The sequence below is a fragment of the Salvelinus sp. IW2-2015 genome, linkage group LG33, assembly GCF_002910315.2.
Source record: "Salvelinus sp. IW2-2015 linkage group LG33, ASM291031v2, whole genome shotgun sequence".
Taxonomy (NCBI): Eukaryota; Metazoa; Chordata; class Actinopteri; order Salmoniformes; family Salmonidae; genus Salvelinus; species Salvelinus sp. IW2-2015.
The window spans coordinates 28,700,950-28,716,450 of NC_036872.1; the positions used below are offsets into that span (position 1 = coordinate 28,700,950).

At 42.2% G+C, this 15,501-nt stretch overlaps 1 pseudogene; it reads left to right on the plus strand.

Annotated features, from left to right (window-relative positions):
* Nucleotides 1-458: 458 nt before the first annotated feature.
* LOC111957560 (electrogenic sodium bicarbonate cotransporter 4-like) overlaps nt 459-15,501 on the plus strand; it is a 38,884-nt pseudogene continuing 23,841 nt past the window's right edge.

Consider the following 15,501-nt stretch of genomic DNA (forward strand, 5'->3'; position numbering starts at 1 on the left):
GACACTCACACATACGCACACACGCACACACAATAGTAGCTATATAGTCAGTCACAACCATGCAAGCACTCTTCTAAGTGCATACAGTATATGTGCACTGTCTCGCCCCTCAAATCCTTGGCACGTTCGCTACATTCTCGGGGTCTCCCAGATGTGGGAAATGTTTGGCACTCAGTCTGTACACACACTGACCTGTAATTTGTGAACATGATCGTTGTGTATTGCCTGGCTATCCAAACTTTTTTCTCCGGCCAAATGCTACGCCACACTCACTGACAATATTTTCTTCTCCGCAATGCGTCTGGATCTCCGATGATTTCTAGAACGCAAATACATTCTAACCATTCTGATTGATCGCAGAAACCGATTGGTTGTCAACTAAGATTGTGTTAACTGTGCTAAATACACACAGTTCTTTAGGACATATCTTCCCCTTACTGTCTTTCTTTTTTCCCAGGATGGACCATGAGCGAATGGGAGACCGGGGTATGGGAGACCGGGGTATGGGAGACCGGGGTATGGGGGGCATTCACCATGGATATGATGAGGAGGAGGGTAAGTGAGGCACAGCACAGTATATCAGGAATCTGTTCTCATCTACAATAAAAATACATGATGTATAATGTACAATAGACCTATCATGATGGAATAGGTCTCACAGTCTGTTGCCTACAAGAATGGACTTGAGAGATTTACAGTTACTGTTAGTTTGTTTTCAATTCCAGTATTGTGTAAAACAGTGGCAATTATTARTGAGTGAACTATCCTGGCTAAAATGGAATGAAATGACATTCATCATTTCCGTGTATTTAAGTATCTAATGTATCATTATTAGATCTGATAATTTGTGTAAATGTGCTGTTTATCTTGAAGAATTGATCATGTCCTATGTGATGATAATTGGCAATAACAAAGATGAAAGAATAACAGGATCATGATGGGCATTGGATACCATTTTATATGTGAATATGAGTGTGCATGTGTGTATGTACTTTCAGTTTGGTTCACCATGTCCTAAGCAGGCCCCTATCTATCCATTTGGCAGCAGGGATGTGTGTATTTCCAGCAGGGCTGTATGTTGTTGTTCCAGCATTGATTTCTCTGTATTTAGCTTTGCACTGAGGCGGATGTCACAGACATTTTATGTTTCAAGTTTTATTAGTCGTATGTACAGGGTACACATGGTATACACCGTCCAAATAAATTCTTACTTGCGGATTCCTTCTCGACAATAATAAATAATAAAATATAAGAATATGAATATAAAGTAAATGGCTCAGTAGAATAAAATTTTAGCATAAGTATAATACAGGAAGGCACAATTTATAGTCCAATATTTACACAAGTATAGGGGAATAGGGGATTGAGGGGAAAGTGTTTAAATTGTGCAGTATTAGCAATAGTAAAGAAGAATATTGTAGCAGCAGTTGTGATGAATGTGTTTAACAGAAGTCCCCACAAGAATAGTAAACAAACAACAATTTGACCAACTGAGGACATTTTGTTTGTCCCCACAAGGTCAAATGCTATTTCTAGTGGGTTTAGGGTTCAGTTTAGAATTAATGTTAGGGTTATAGTTAGGGTTAGGGTTAGGAGCTAGGGTTAACTTTAGGGTTAGGGTTAGGCGCTAGGGTTAGCTTTAGGGTTAGGGTTAGGAGCTAGGTATCAAGTTTGAAGGTAAGTCCCATGTGCAGACAATGTCGAAGTAACAAAAGTTTATTAATTCGAACACGGGCAGGCAAAGGTACAGGATGGCAGGCAGGCTCAAGGTCAGGTCAGGCAGAGGTCGGTTATCCAGAGTAGTGGGGCAAAGGTACAGGATGGCAGGCAGGCTCAGGGTCAGGGCAGGCAGAAAGGACAAAACCAGGAAAACTAGAAAACAGGAATATAGACAAGGCAGGAGCAAGGGGGAAATGCTGGCAGGTTTGAGGAACAAAACAAACTGGAAATAGACAAACAGCAAACACAGGTATAAATACAAAGGGGATAGTGGGGAAGATGGGCGACACCTGGAGGAGGGTGGAGACAATCACAAAGACAGGTGAAACAGATCAGGGCGTGACACTAGAGTTAGGTTTAAGGTTAAATTTAGGTTTTTGGGTTAGGGTTAGGGTTACGATTAGGGTTAGGGTAAGAGTACGGGTTAGGTTAGGTTAGGGTTAGGTCTAGGGTTAGGGTTAGGGGTTAGAGAAAATTGGAATTTTGAATGGGACTGAATTGTGTGTCCCATTATTAGCTGTACAAGAGAGAGTGTGTGTGTGTGTGTGTGTGTGGTGTGTGTGTGTGTGTGTGTGTGTGTGTGTGTGTGTGTGTGTGTGTGTGGTGTGTGTGTGTGTGTGTGTTGTGTGTGTGTGTGTGTGTGGTGTGTGTGTGTGTGTGTGTGTGTGTGTGTGGTGTGGTGAGTGAGTGAGTGCATGTGTGCTAAATGCGGAGAATCAGAGCAGGTGGTCAGTCCAGTTCAAGTGTTTAGCAGTAGGATGGTTTGTAGATAGAAACAGCCTCTGAGCCTTTTGGTATGAGATCTCATGCTTCTATAACGTCTGCCTGACAGTAAGGGATTGAACAGCTCGTTGCTGGGGTGTGTGTGGTCCTTGGTGATTCCCTGGGACTTCCTCAGGCACCGTTACAAATATATTTCCTGGATGGGTGGGAACACAGTCCCAGTGAGATACTTGGCGAACTTCACCACACGCTGGAGGGACTTGCGGTCATGGACCGAGCAATTCCCGTACCAGGCCATAACGCAACTGTATGCTCTTGATGGTGCAGCAGTAGTATTTGGCAAGGACCCGGGGTGGAAAGCCAAATTTCTTAAGCCACCTAAGGGGGTAAAGGCGCTGTTGAGCCCTCTTGACAAGAGTGGGGGTGTTGTTGGTCCATGTCAAGTTATCTGTGATGGGAACGCGCAGGAAATTAAAAATGCTGACTCTCTCTAATGCAGTCCCGTTGATGTTGATCGGTGCTTGTTCCCTCCTCTGCTTCCAGAAGTCAACAATCAACTCCTCTTGTTTGCTGACGTTGAAGGAGAGGTTGTTGTCCTAGCACCACAATGCCAGTTCACTTACCTCTCCCTATAGGCTGACTCGATGTTGTTGGTTATCAGTCCTACAACCTTGGTGTCGTCAGCAAACGCAGTCGTGTGTGAACAGGGAGTACAGCAGAGGGCTGAGGACACACCCCTGCGGGGGGGTGGGGGGGGTGGGGGGGGGGGGTGGGGGGGGTGGGGTTTCCTGTGTTAAGAGTCAGTGGTGAGGAGGTGCTGTTACCATCCTGCACAGCTTGTGGTCTGCCCATCAGGGAGTCCAGGATCCAGTTGCAGAGGGCAGTGTCCAGACCCATTATTCTGAGATTGGTAATGAGCTTGGAGGAACAATAGTGTTGAATGCTGAACTGTAGTCAATGAACAGCATTCTTACATAGGTGTTCCTCTTGTCCAGGTGTGTTAGGACCATGTGAATAACGATGGAAATGGCATCTTCCATGGATCTGTTGGAGCTGTAGGTAAATTGGAGTGGGTCCAGTGTGGCTAGCATGCTGGCCTTTATGTGGTCCATGACCAGCCTCTTGAAGTATTTCATGATGACAGTGGTGAGTGCGACGGGCGATAGTCATTTGGGCATGTCACATTGGTTTTGGGCACTGGGACAATGGTGGTGTCCTTGAAGCAAGTGGGGACTACAGCCTGGGACAAGGACAGGTTGAAGATGTCAGAGAAGATGCCCACCAGCTGGTTAACCGACCAGGGATGCCATCTGGCCCGGTGGCTTGGTGAGTATTTAATCTTTTGAGAGTTTTCCTCATGTCAGCCTTGGAGAGCAAAAGCACCTGGTCATCTGGAGCAGCGAGAGCCTTCCTGAATACCTTGGTATTATCTGCCTCAAAGCCAGCATAGAATGTGTTTAGCTCATCTGGGAGGGAGCCTTCAGTGGGCACCACATCTGGATCTGCCTTTGTAGTCCCTGATAGCCTGTAGTCCTTGCCACATGCGTCGGAATTCTGAGTTGTCGAACATCGATTRAAGTTTGAGTTTGTATCATCTTTTTGCGGAGTTTGTACCTGCTTGGCTTGTAAGCTTTGCGCGTCAACGAGTCATATGTTCTGCTGACATTGAATGCTGCGGTATGGGCTCTTAGCATGGTACGGATTTCAGCATTCATCCAGGGTTTTTGGTGTTGGTATGTACAGATTGTTATTGTTGTTACAACATCATTAACACTCCTAATGAAGCCTGTGACTGATGATATATATTCCTCAATGTTGATGGATGAGTCCTGAGTCGACTCTTTGAACATATTCCAATCAGTATTCTCAAAACAGTCCTGCAGCATTGATTCTGCCTCTGTCACGGATGTTTGTATATACATGGTCCATCACATTGTTTCCTCTCATGAGGCAGGATACATGTTGGTGATACTTTGTTTTAAAATCTCCTGCGACAATAAAGACTGCTTCCGCGTGAGAGGATTCTTGCTGGCTAATGTCCTTGTACAGTTCGCTGAGTTCCGCCTTGATGTTTGCTTGTGGCGGTAGGTACACACTGTGATAACAACACAGGAATTCCTTCGGCATATTTTAGCATCAAAAATCCAGGTCGGGTGACCAGGAGCTTGAGATGTTTTGTTGATGAGGATGCATACCCCTCCCCCTGCTCTTACCAGAAGCCGCCGTTCAATCCATACGGAAAATGGAAAAGCCGTCTGGTTGAATAGCAGAGTCAAGTGAATTGTCCGTAAGCCATGTCTCTGTAAAAACAAAGACACAGCATTCCCTGACGTTCCTCTGCGATTGAAGCCTTTCTCTGAGTTCAACGTTTGTTTTACAGCGATTGGACATTAGCCATCAGAATACTAGGAACAAGAGGCTGTGTAGCCAGTCTTTTCAGCCTAGCTTGGAGTGCCCCTTCCTTCCTCTTCTTCATCACCAGCGTTGCCTTCGGTCATCTTGGTCAGCAACAATGGGTAAGGCCGCTGTGAGGGGAAAGAAGGAGTGGATGTAGTATTCCAGATCTGGGAGGCTGAGAGATGCAGTTAGTGTGTAGCTTCCGATTCATGACCCAGAATTGTTTGTCGGTCGTAGGAAATTATTGCACGAACATTCTGAGCAAACAAAGTAGAAATAGCAATAAAAAAAGTCTAGAAGGAACCGGCAAGATGCGCTCCCTCCTCAGCGCCGCCATCTTTAGTCACCCCTGAAGCTAGGGGTGAGTAAAGGTAACTTTTATCAACTCTGAGTTCAACTTGGGATAACCGGTACCACGAAAGTGGATCACTTTTTAGCCAAGTAACTTTCTATGACAACGAATCCTTCAGATCTAACCTGCTGGTTAATTCAGGGCTAATGATATTTATCCTGAATGAAGTGTCTGAGCCGTGAGTTGAGGACCAATGAAATCAGATTCCCTCCCTCTCGCAAAGATTGCATCATCATCCACTTTTTATTAATCAAATGTGTTTTTGTGTGTTAAAAAATAGGGTAACACTATTTGGATAGTCTGGATTATCCATCTGTAGATACTCATACTATCTGTTGATAAGCAACTGCTTGCTAAGGTTACGGTTAGGGTTAGGTTTAAAATAAGGGTTAGGGCTATGGTCAGGGTAAGGGTTACGTTTAGGGTTAGGATAAAGGTTAAGGTTAGGGTTAGGGTAAGAGCTAGGTTTAGGGTTAGGATAAAGGTTAAGGTTATGGTAAGAGCTAGGTTTAGGGTTAGGATAAAGGTTANGCTAGGGTTAGGATAAAGGTTAAGGTTAGGGTAAGAGCTAGGTTTAGGGTTAGGATAAAGGTTAAGGTTAGGGTAAGAGCTAGGTTTAGGGTTAGTAGTTAGTTAGTTGAAATGTTACTGATGGATTATCCAAATAAAGTGTTACCAAAAATAGTAATGTTAAAATAACTATCACATTAAACATTTACTAATGACAAAATTATTTGAAACTTCACACACAGTAAAACTTTTGTATGACTTAATACAATTATTTTATCGATAGGAGTGGGAAAAAAGTATTTTACATCAAAGTAATAAAGTAAAGACGGAACTTCTAAAAGACTGCTGAATTTGCAGGATAGCTTTTCTTTCATTTTGATTTTGGCACAAGTGAAAATATGACACTAACTTGCCCATGGCTTGATGTTTCAGCATTGTCTCAGTGAAGAGTTCCGAATTCGACTAGTCACGTGTGACATGCACACACAGTTACAAGCCTGCTAGAGTTAGTGGCAGGCAGAAGAGTAATATCCACCATCCTAGTACGGATGAAGCCTGAGCTGGAATGGGAAGCTAACTGAAGCTGGATAACTTTATAAAACCCTGAGTAGATCTGGCTTACCCCTCAGGCCTCACATGCTAGGTTCATTTTTGAGGGGTCCTTACGGCAAACAGCGTATTATTCAATTATTGATTTAGAACAATGTTCTAATTGTGTTTTAATGTAGTTGTTGCATAAAATGAACTTGATCATGCATTGATATTCAAAAAGGAGCCCATTGCAAAGCGACAGTACAGTTGGTATCAAAGTAATGTAAAACAACACAAAAGTTGACATGGTTCCTGCTGTTCGTTGCTGACAGGAAAACATGACAAAGTATGTCATGTAAGAAAAGACAATGTGTAGAAGAAGAGTCATCTTTTACATGCAAATCATTGACAAGAATGCATTTTCTTTGTCATTCAACCTTGGCTTAAATACTTGAGAATGGTTAATTATTAGAGAAACAGACATGAACACTGTATCATAATTTATTAATTGTTTGTTTCAATGATTGAACGCTTATGGAAATGTCCCTTTCTGTACCAGGGATTAATGAGTGATGTGGTCGGACTCAGTGATTATGTTAGTCTGTCAAGGTTTTTGTTGGGCTTTTCTAGATACTGTAAAACTATTATTAAGCCCAGTTTAATGTCTTTTTTAGGATGTTCTGTTTCTGTAATACATGTTTGCAGTACGTTCTCTTCTACTGATTTAAATCATGTATGTTAATGTGACTTTACATTACGGTTTGTTTACAGGCCATTAGTCCATCTGCATTGGTGTCCCAGTAACCAACTCTGATGTTAACGTAAATTGCTTTACCGTTTGTCCACAGACCAGCAGAACATCTACATCGGTGTCCCGGTGCCTCGTGGGTACAGACGAAAACGCCGGCGAAGACGTTCTGCGGGGGGCCGTGAGGCAGCAGACAAGGAGAGGGGGGACAGACACTACGACCACCACAGACACCATGACCATGACGACAGAGACAGATACAGGGACCTAGAGGAGGGACTCATAGACCCACATGACCTCCAAGTCCCTCAAGACATCAACCGCACAAGTGAGTCATGGTCTGCGTGACAAATGGCACCCTATTCGCTATGTAGTGCACTACCTGGGCTTTAATCACATCACACTCCAGTGCCTATGCACCATAACAACCCATGATGTAAATGCATGTCTAATCACTTCACGCATCACATCACAAGTGAGTCATGATGAGTCACATGTCACTATGCTGCACTCCAGTAGGGAATGGAATGAATGGTATCAAACACATGGTTTCCATTTGTTTCATTCCATTCCCTCCACAAGTCACAACAGACTCCTGTGACGCTGGCTGCATCATAACAACTCTCAGTGACGCACGGTCCGGACAGTTGACGAAGACAGTATTTCAGATTCAATAGCCAGCTGTTATTTCCCTTTTGGCGGCAAGTAGCCTAGAGGTTAAGCATGATGGGCCAGTCATTGAAAGCAAAGCCCTTGAGCAAGGCACTTCATTCTAAGTCCCTCTGGATAAGAGCATCTGCTAAATGACTAAAATGTAAAATGTAGATAACTGCATATGTTTTCCTGTATGAGGAAGTTGATCTGTAATGCTTACAGGAACCAAAATAGAACATAAATCAGGTTTGGTTGGAATTGCATCCCTTGGCCAGAATGCTGACCTGGTTGAATTGCTAGGTGAAGCTGTCCACATCACTCTATGTGGTGTAACTGAGTTCAAAGCAGCACAGGAGTTTGAATATGCAGCTGTTGTTAATCTCAGTCAGCCTGTTAGCTGGTGTAAGAGAGCATCTGCATGGCTGCAATCTTAGGAGAGGGCTGTTACACAGGAATAAAAGGAACGCTATGTTTGAGTATATTTGAGAGAAGAAGGAAATACAAGGTATAGTTCAGTTCCACATAAATATGTTGTTTTGTAGAACTATCCCTATAAAACTAGAAGCTGTTTGAAGGTTGTGAGTCGTACAGAAGTACCTACAGGACAACAACGTTATGGGAGATGAAAGCTTAGAAAACGCTGAATAAAGAGAATTTTGGGAAAGTGAATGAAACTGCTTACTGTAGCGACAGTCTCTCTGTCTACCCGTACCTGTCATTTTCTCACACTTTGTAAACTGTTTGTGTCAGTGTTTTTATTACAGTTGGATAAATACGTAAGGGTTTAAAAAATATATACTATCTTACAAAAGTTTGGGGTCACTTAGAAATGTCATTGTTTTTTAAAGAAAAGCAAATTTTTTGTCCATTAAAATAACATGAAATTGATCAGAAATACAGTGTAGACATTGTTAATGTTGCAAATGACTATTGTAGCTGGAAACCGCTGATTTTTAATGGAATATCTACATAGGCGTGCAGAGGCCCATTATCAGCAACCATCARTCCTGTATTCCAATGGCACGTTGTGTTAGCTAATCCAAGTTTATCATTTTAAAAGGCTAATTTATCATTAGAAAACCCTCCTGCAATTATGTTAGCACAGCTGAAAACTGTTGATCTGATTAAAGAAGCAATAAAACTGGCCTTCTTTAGACTAGTTGAGTATCTTGAGCATCTGCATTTGTGGGTTTGATTACAGGCTCAAAATGGCCAGAAACAAAGCACTTTCTTCTGAAACTCGTCAGTCTATTATTGTTCTGAGAAATGAAGGCTATTCCATGCGAGAAATTGGCAAGAAACTGAAGATCTCATACAAGTCTGTGTACTACTCCCTTCACAGAACAGCACAAACTGTCTCTAACCAGAATAGAAAGAGGAGTGGGAGGCTCCGTTGCACAACTGAGCAAGAGGACAAGTACATTAGATTGTCTAGTTTGAGAAACAGATGCCTCACAAGTCCTCAACTGGCAGCTTCATTAAATAGTACCCGCAAAACACCAGTCTCAAAGTCAACAGTGACGAGGCGACTCCGGGATGCTGGCCTTCTAGGCAGAGTTGCAAAGAAAAAGCCATATCTCAGACTAGCCAATAAAAATAAAAGATTAAGATGGGCTAAAGAACACAGACACTGGACAGAGGAACTCTGCCTAGAAGGCCAGCATCCCGGAGTCACCTCTTCACTGTTGACGTTGAGACTGGTGTTTTGTGGGTACTATTTAATGAAGCTGCCATTGGAACACAGGAGTGGTGGTTGCTGAATATTTGTTTCCCAGTAGTTTTCCTGTTTTCTACATTGGGAAAAAGTAATATGCTCTGTCTCATTCACATGTACTGTCTTTCTACATAGAAATAGAGTCACTATGATGATGGGATTCTGTTTCTATGGTCCTTCCCCATAGGCTGACAAGTGAGGTCTTTGTGAGTATTAATGTATGCAAACAGGCAATATAACAGGAATCCACTCCCGGGTTGGTTCCTGTCGATACAATGATTTAAAGCCATTGATCCATCATGGCCTTTTACAGCTCAGTGTGTAATTTATAGACGGCTCTGGTCCATCCGTCGGTTAGGTTAGTACACTGTGACCACAAGCTGCTGTGCAAAGCTCCCTTCCCCCAGCTAACTACAACCCACATATGGAATGTGTCCCAAATGGCACCTTGTTCCCTAGTTAGTGCACTACTCTTGACCATAACCCATAGGGCTCAGGTCAAAAGTAGTACACTATATAGGAAATAGAGTGTCATTTGGGACGCAGATATGGACATCTATGTCAATCTTCATGTAAATGTTAGAGAGAAAAAACTGATTTTCAAGTGAATTTATTGTGTTATAGGTTTAATGATGCTTGTATCTAAACCTAAGTAGATAGTTTTAAGATTATTTTATACATCAGTGGGGGTCTCTCTCAGCTACAATATGAGGTCCTAAACCTAGAATGAAAGTGCATACTTGTATCTGTGTGGGCTAATATGAGACAATGGCCACCATACTACATACCCCTGTTAGGTTCTATGTTCTGGTACAAATCCAGTTGGACTACAGTTGGAGTCACCTCCTTGTATTTCTAGTACAAACAGTCAGTCTCTGTTGCTGGGCAACAACTAAGTCTGTTCCTCCTATTGGTCTTCTGAGTCCAGAACCTTCAGTCAGATAGTCTCCAACACGTTTAGTCAGTTTTATGCATAAATGCATCGTACTTTAGCAAGGTGTCATCCATATGAACTCAAGATAGTGCATTTGTATTGTTACAGAGCTGACATCATCAAGTCCTGTGTAAACAAATGCAAAACAAGCAGGGGTCTAGCCCCCCCTTTGAGGTTCTTGACAGAGCAGCCGAGGAAGTGAGAGAYGGGAAGAAGTCCATAAGAGTACCAGCAACTAGCAAAAAAATAGACTGAATGACACTGAAGAGGTACAGTGACAAACAAATAAAATAAACATGTAGCTGTGTGAAAGTGAGGCTGTGACAGAGTAGCAGAGGAACACAAGGTCTCATCTGATGACTTGGACTCTGAGCTTGATAAACAAAACAAGAATCTCGCGGACCAGTTTCATGGGCTTAGTAGCCTCAAATGCAGAGAACTTGCCTATGAATTGGCAGATTGAAACATGCCTGTCCCAGATAACTGGTTAAGAGATGGAAGGGTAAGTGATATTGAACAGAGAAATCTATATCTGAATGTAGGCATACATTTAAGATAATATATCACACCCCCATTCCATGAATTGAACTTTGACCTACCAGCACCATCACCCAGTCACAGGACACCGTCACCCACTTACCCCAAGGCGGCTCCACTTACCCGAAACCTATGCTCAATTTGCCTCATACCCGGGGTAAGTTGTGCCAAGAAATCACTTTTTCTGGACAAGCTATGCTGTTATTTTTTAAATGAATTCTGATTATTTCCAGGGATACACAACATCCTGAATAATAGATATCTTTGTTAGAAAAAATACTCTATTTCCTTTGATGTAGTGATGCTGAATGTATAAAACGTCTCAACACACCCCATTCTCCCCTATATTGAGGTTGTAATGTGACAAGCCAAGTCGCTGAGTTAGCTTAAGCATTGACCGCTCGGTGTGGAGACCAAACCCTCTAGTTATGGGTGTTCCTGTTGGATTGATAGAAATGCTGTCAAGCTCAAGATCAGATCATTACCATTTAAGTGGAATGAAAGGGGAAGACAAGTTCAACACTTTCTGATGTATCAGCAAACCATCCCTAAATAATAACGTGTGTGAGGAATTATAACAACAAGACAGTCAAATTCTAATATTCAGCTTGACCTTTTCGATATTAGGAAATGTGATCATCACCGTCTGCCGTTACACCATTTCTTGAAACTAATAAGTGGGCACACTGGGAAAAGATTAAGCATGCTTAGATTTCTGATCCATAAAAGTAAAAAATAAATAAAACATCTCCAGAGTAAATATGAGTCTGACATCAGTGATGATATCTGACGTGTGTGTGTGTGACCGGTGTGTGTGTCCGGTGTGTGTGTCCGGTGTGTGCGTGTGTGTGTTCATCCCAGTGTCCCCTGCAGCTGAGCGGCTGCGCTATATCCTGGGAGAGGACGATGACATGCCCAACCCCACCCTCTTCACTGAGATGGACACGCTGCAGCAGGACGGGGATGAGCTGGAGTGGAAAGAGTCTGCTAGGTGACTGCTGACCCACAGATGATACACACAGACCTACAGAATCATAACAGATTACACACACAGACCTACAGAATCATAACAGATTACACACACAGACCTACAGAATCATAACAGATTACAACAACAGACCTACAGAATCATAACAGATTACACACACAGACCTAACAGAATCATAACAGATTACACACACAGACCTACAGAATCATAACAGATTACACACACAAGACCTACAGAATCATAACAGATTACAACACACAGACCTACAGAATCATAACAGATTTACACACACAAACCTACAGAATTCATAACAGATTACTCACACAGACCTACAGAATCATAACAGATTACACACACCAGACCTACAGAATCATAATCAGATTACTCACACAGACCTACAGAATCATAACAGATTACACACACAGACCTACAAATCATAATAGATTACTCACACAGACCTACAGAATCATAACAGATTACACACACAAACCTACAGAATCATAACAGATTACTCACACAGACCTACAGAATCATAACAGATTACTCACACAGACCTACAAAATCATAACAGATTACACACACAGACCTACAGAATCATAATAGATTACTCACACAGACCTACAGAATCATAACAGATTACTCACACAAACCTACAAATTCATGCCAAGAAGTTGACAGTCTATGTTATCAACTTCTGAGTCACCTGTAGTATAGGCTAATTTATATTTTAACATGTGCATGGTGATACCAAAAACACATGCCATAAAACAAAATGTCCCACTCCTTCAGCATACACAGATGTCATTCTAGAACCCACCAATTTTGAATGAATGAATGTCTGAGCTACTGAATGTCTGAGCTACTGAATGTCTGAGCTACTGAATGGTAGGCATACATTTAAGATAATATATCACACCCCCATTCCATGAATTGAACTTGACCTACCAGCACCATCACCCAGTCACAGGACACCGTCACCCACTTACCCCAAGGCGGCTCCACTTACCCGAAACCTATGCTCAATTTGCCTCATACCCGGGGTAAGTTGTGCCAAGAAATCACTTTTTCTGGACAAGCTATGCTGTTATTTTTTAAATGAATTCTGATTATTTCCAGGGATACAACATCCTGAATAATAGATATCTTTGTTAGAAAAAATACTCTATTTCCTTTGATGTAGTGATGCTGAATGTATAAAACGTCTCAAACACACCCATTCCTCCCATATATGAGGTTGTAATGTGACAAGCCAAGTCGCTGAGTTAGCTTAAGCATTGACCGCTCGGTGTGAGGACCAAACCCTCTAGTTATGGGTGTTCCTGTTGGATTGATAGAAATGCTGTCAAGCTCAAGATCAGATCATTACCATTTAAGTGGAATGAAAGGGGAAGACAAGTTCAACACTTTCTGATGTATCAGCAAACCATCCCTAAATAATAACGTGTGTGAGGAATTAACAACAAGACAGTCAAAATCTAATATTCAGCTTGACCTTTTCGATATTAGGAAATGTGATCATCACCGTCTGCCGTTACACCATTTCTTGAAACTAATAAGTGGGCACACTGGGAAAAGATTAAGCATGCTTAGATTTCTGATCCATAAAAGTAAAAAATAAATAAAACATCTCCAGAGTAAATATGAGTCTGACACAGTGATGATATCTGACGTGTGTGTGTGTGACCGGTGTGTGTGTCCGGTGTGTGTGTGCCGGTGTGTGCGTGTGTGTGTTCATCCCAGTGTCCCCTGCAGCTGAGCGGCTGCGCTATATCCTGGGAGAGGACGATGACATGCCCACCCCCACACTGTTCACTGAGATGGACACGCTGCAGCAGGACGGGGATGAGCTGGAGTGGAAAGATCTGCTAGGTGACTGCTGACCCACAGATGATACACACAGACCTACAGAATCATAACAGATTACACACACAGACCTACAGAATCATAACAGATTACACACACAGACCTACAGAATCATAACAGATTACACACACAAACCTACAGAATCATAACAGATTACACACACAGACCTACAGAATCATAACAGATTACACACACAGACCTACAGAATCATAACAGATTACACACACAGACCTACAGAATCATAACAGATACACACACAGACCTACAGAATCATAACAGATTACACACACAGACCTACAGAATCATAACAGATTACACACACAGACCTACAGAATCATAACAGATTACACACACAGACCACAGAATCATAACAGATTACCACACACAAACCTACAGAATCATAACAGATTACTCACACAGACCTACAGAATCAAACAGATTACACACACAGACCTACAGAATCATAATAGATTACTCACACAGACCTACAGAATCATAACAGATTACACACACAGACCTACACAATCATAATAGATTACTCACACAGACCTACAGAATCATAACAGATTACACACACAAACCTACAGAATCAAACAGATTACTCACACAGACCTACAGAATCATAACAGATTACTCACACAGACCTACAAAACATAACAGATTACACACACAGACCTACAGAATCATAATAGATTACTCACACAGACCTACAGAATCATAACAGATTACTCACACAAACCTACAAATTCATGCCAAGAAGTTGACAGTCTATGTTATCAACTCTGAGTCACCTGTAGTATAGGCTAATTTATATTTTAACATGTGCATGGTGATACCAAAACACATGCCATAAAACAAAATGTCCCACTCCTTCAGCATACACAGATGTCATTCTAGAACCCACCAATTTTGAATGAATGAATGTCTGAGCTACTGAATGTCTGAGCTACTGAAGTCTGAGCTACTGAATATCTGAGGTACTGAATGTTTGGGCTACTGAATGTTTGAGCTACTGAATGTTTGAGCTACTGAATGTCTGAGGTACTGAATGTCTGAGGTACTGAATGTCTGAGGTACTGAATGTCTGAGGTACTGAATGTCTGAGGTACTGAATGTCTGAGTACTGAATGTCTGAGCTACTGAATGTCTGAGCTACTGAATGTCTGAGCTACTGAATGTCTGAGCTACTGAATGTCTGAGCTTACTGAATGTTTGAGCTACTGAATGTCTGAGGTACTGAATGTCTGAGGTACTGAATGTCTGAGGTACTGAATGTCTGAGGTACTGAATGTCTGAGAGTACTGAATGTCTGAGCTACTGAATGTCTGAGCTAGCTGAATGTCTGAGGTACTGAATGCTTGAGGTACTGAATGGTCTGAGGTACTGAATGTCTAGGCTACTGAATGTCTGAGGTACTGAGTGTCTGAGGTACTGAGTGTCTGAGGTACTGAGTGTCTGAGTGTACTGAGTGTCTGAGTACTGAGGTCTGAGGTACTGAGTGTCTGAGTACTGAATGTCTGAGGTACTGAATGTCTGAGGTACTGAATGTTTGAGCTACTGAATGTTTGAGCTACTGAATGGTCTGAGCGGTACTGAATGTCTGAGGTACTGAATGTCTGAGGTACTGAGTGTGTCTGAGGTACTGAATGTCTGAGGTACTGAGTGTCTGAGTTGAGGTACTGCTAGAATGTCTGAGGTACTGAATGTCTGAGGTACTGAATGTCTGAGGTACTGAATGTCTGAGGTACTGAATGTCTGAGCTACTGAATAGTCTGAGCTACTGAATGTCTTGAGGTACTGAATATTCTGACGCTAACTGAGTGTCTGAGCG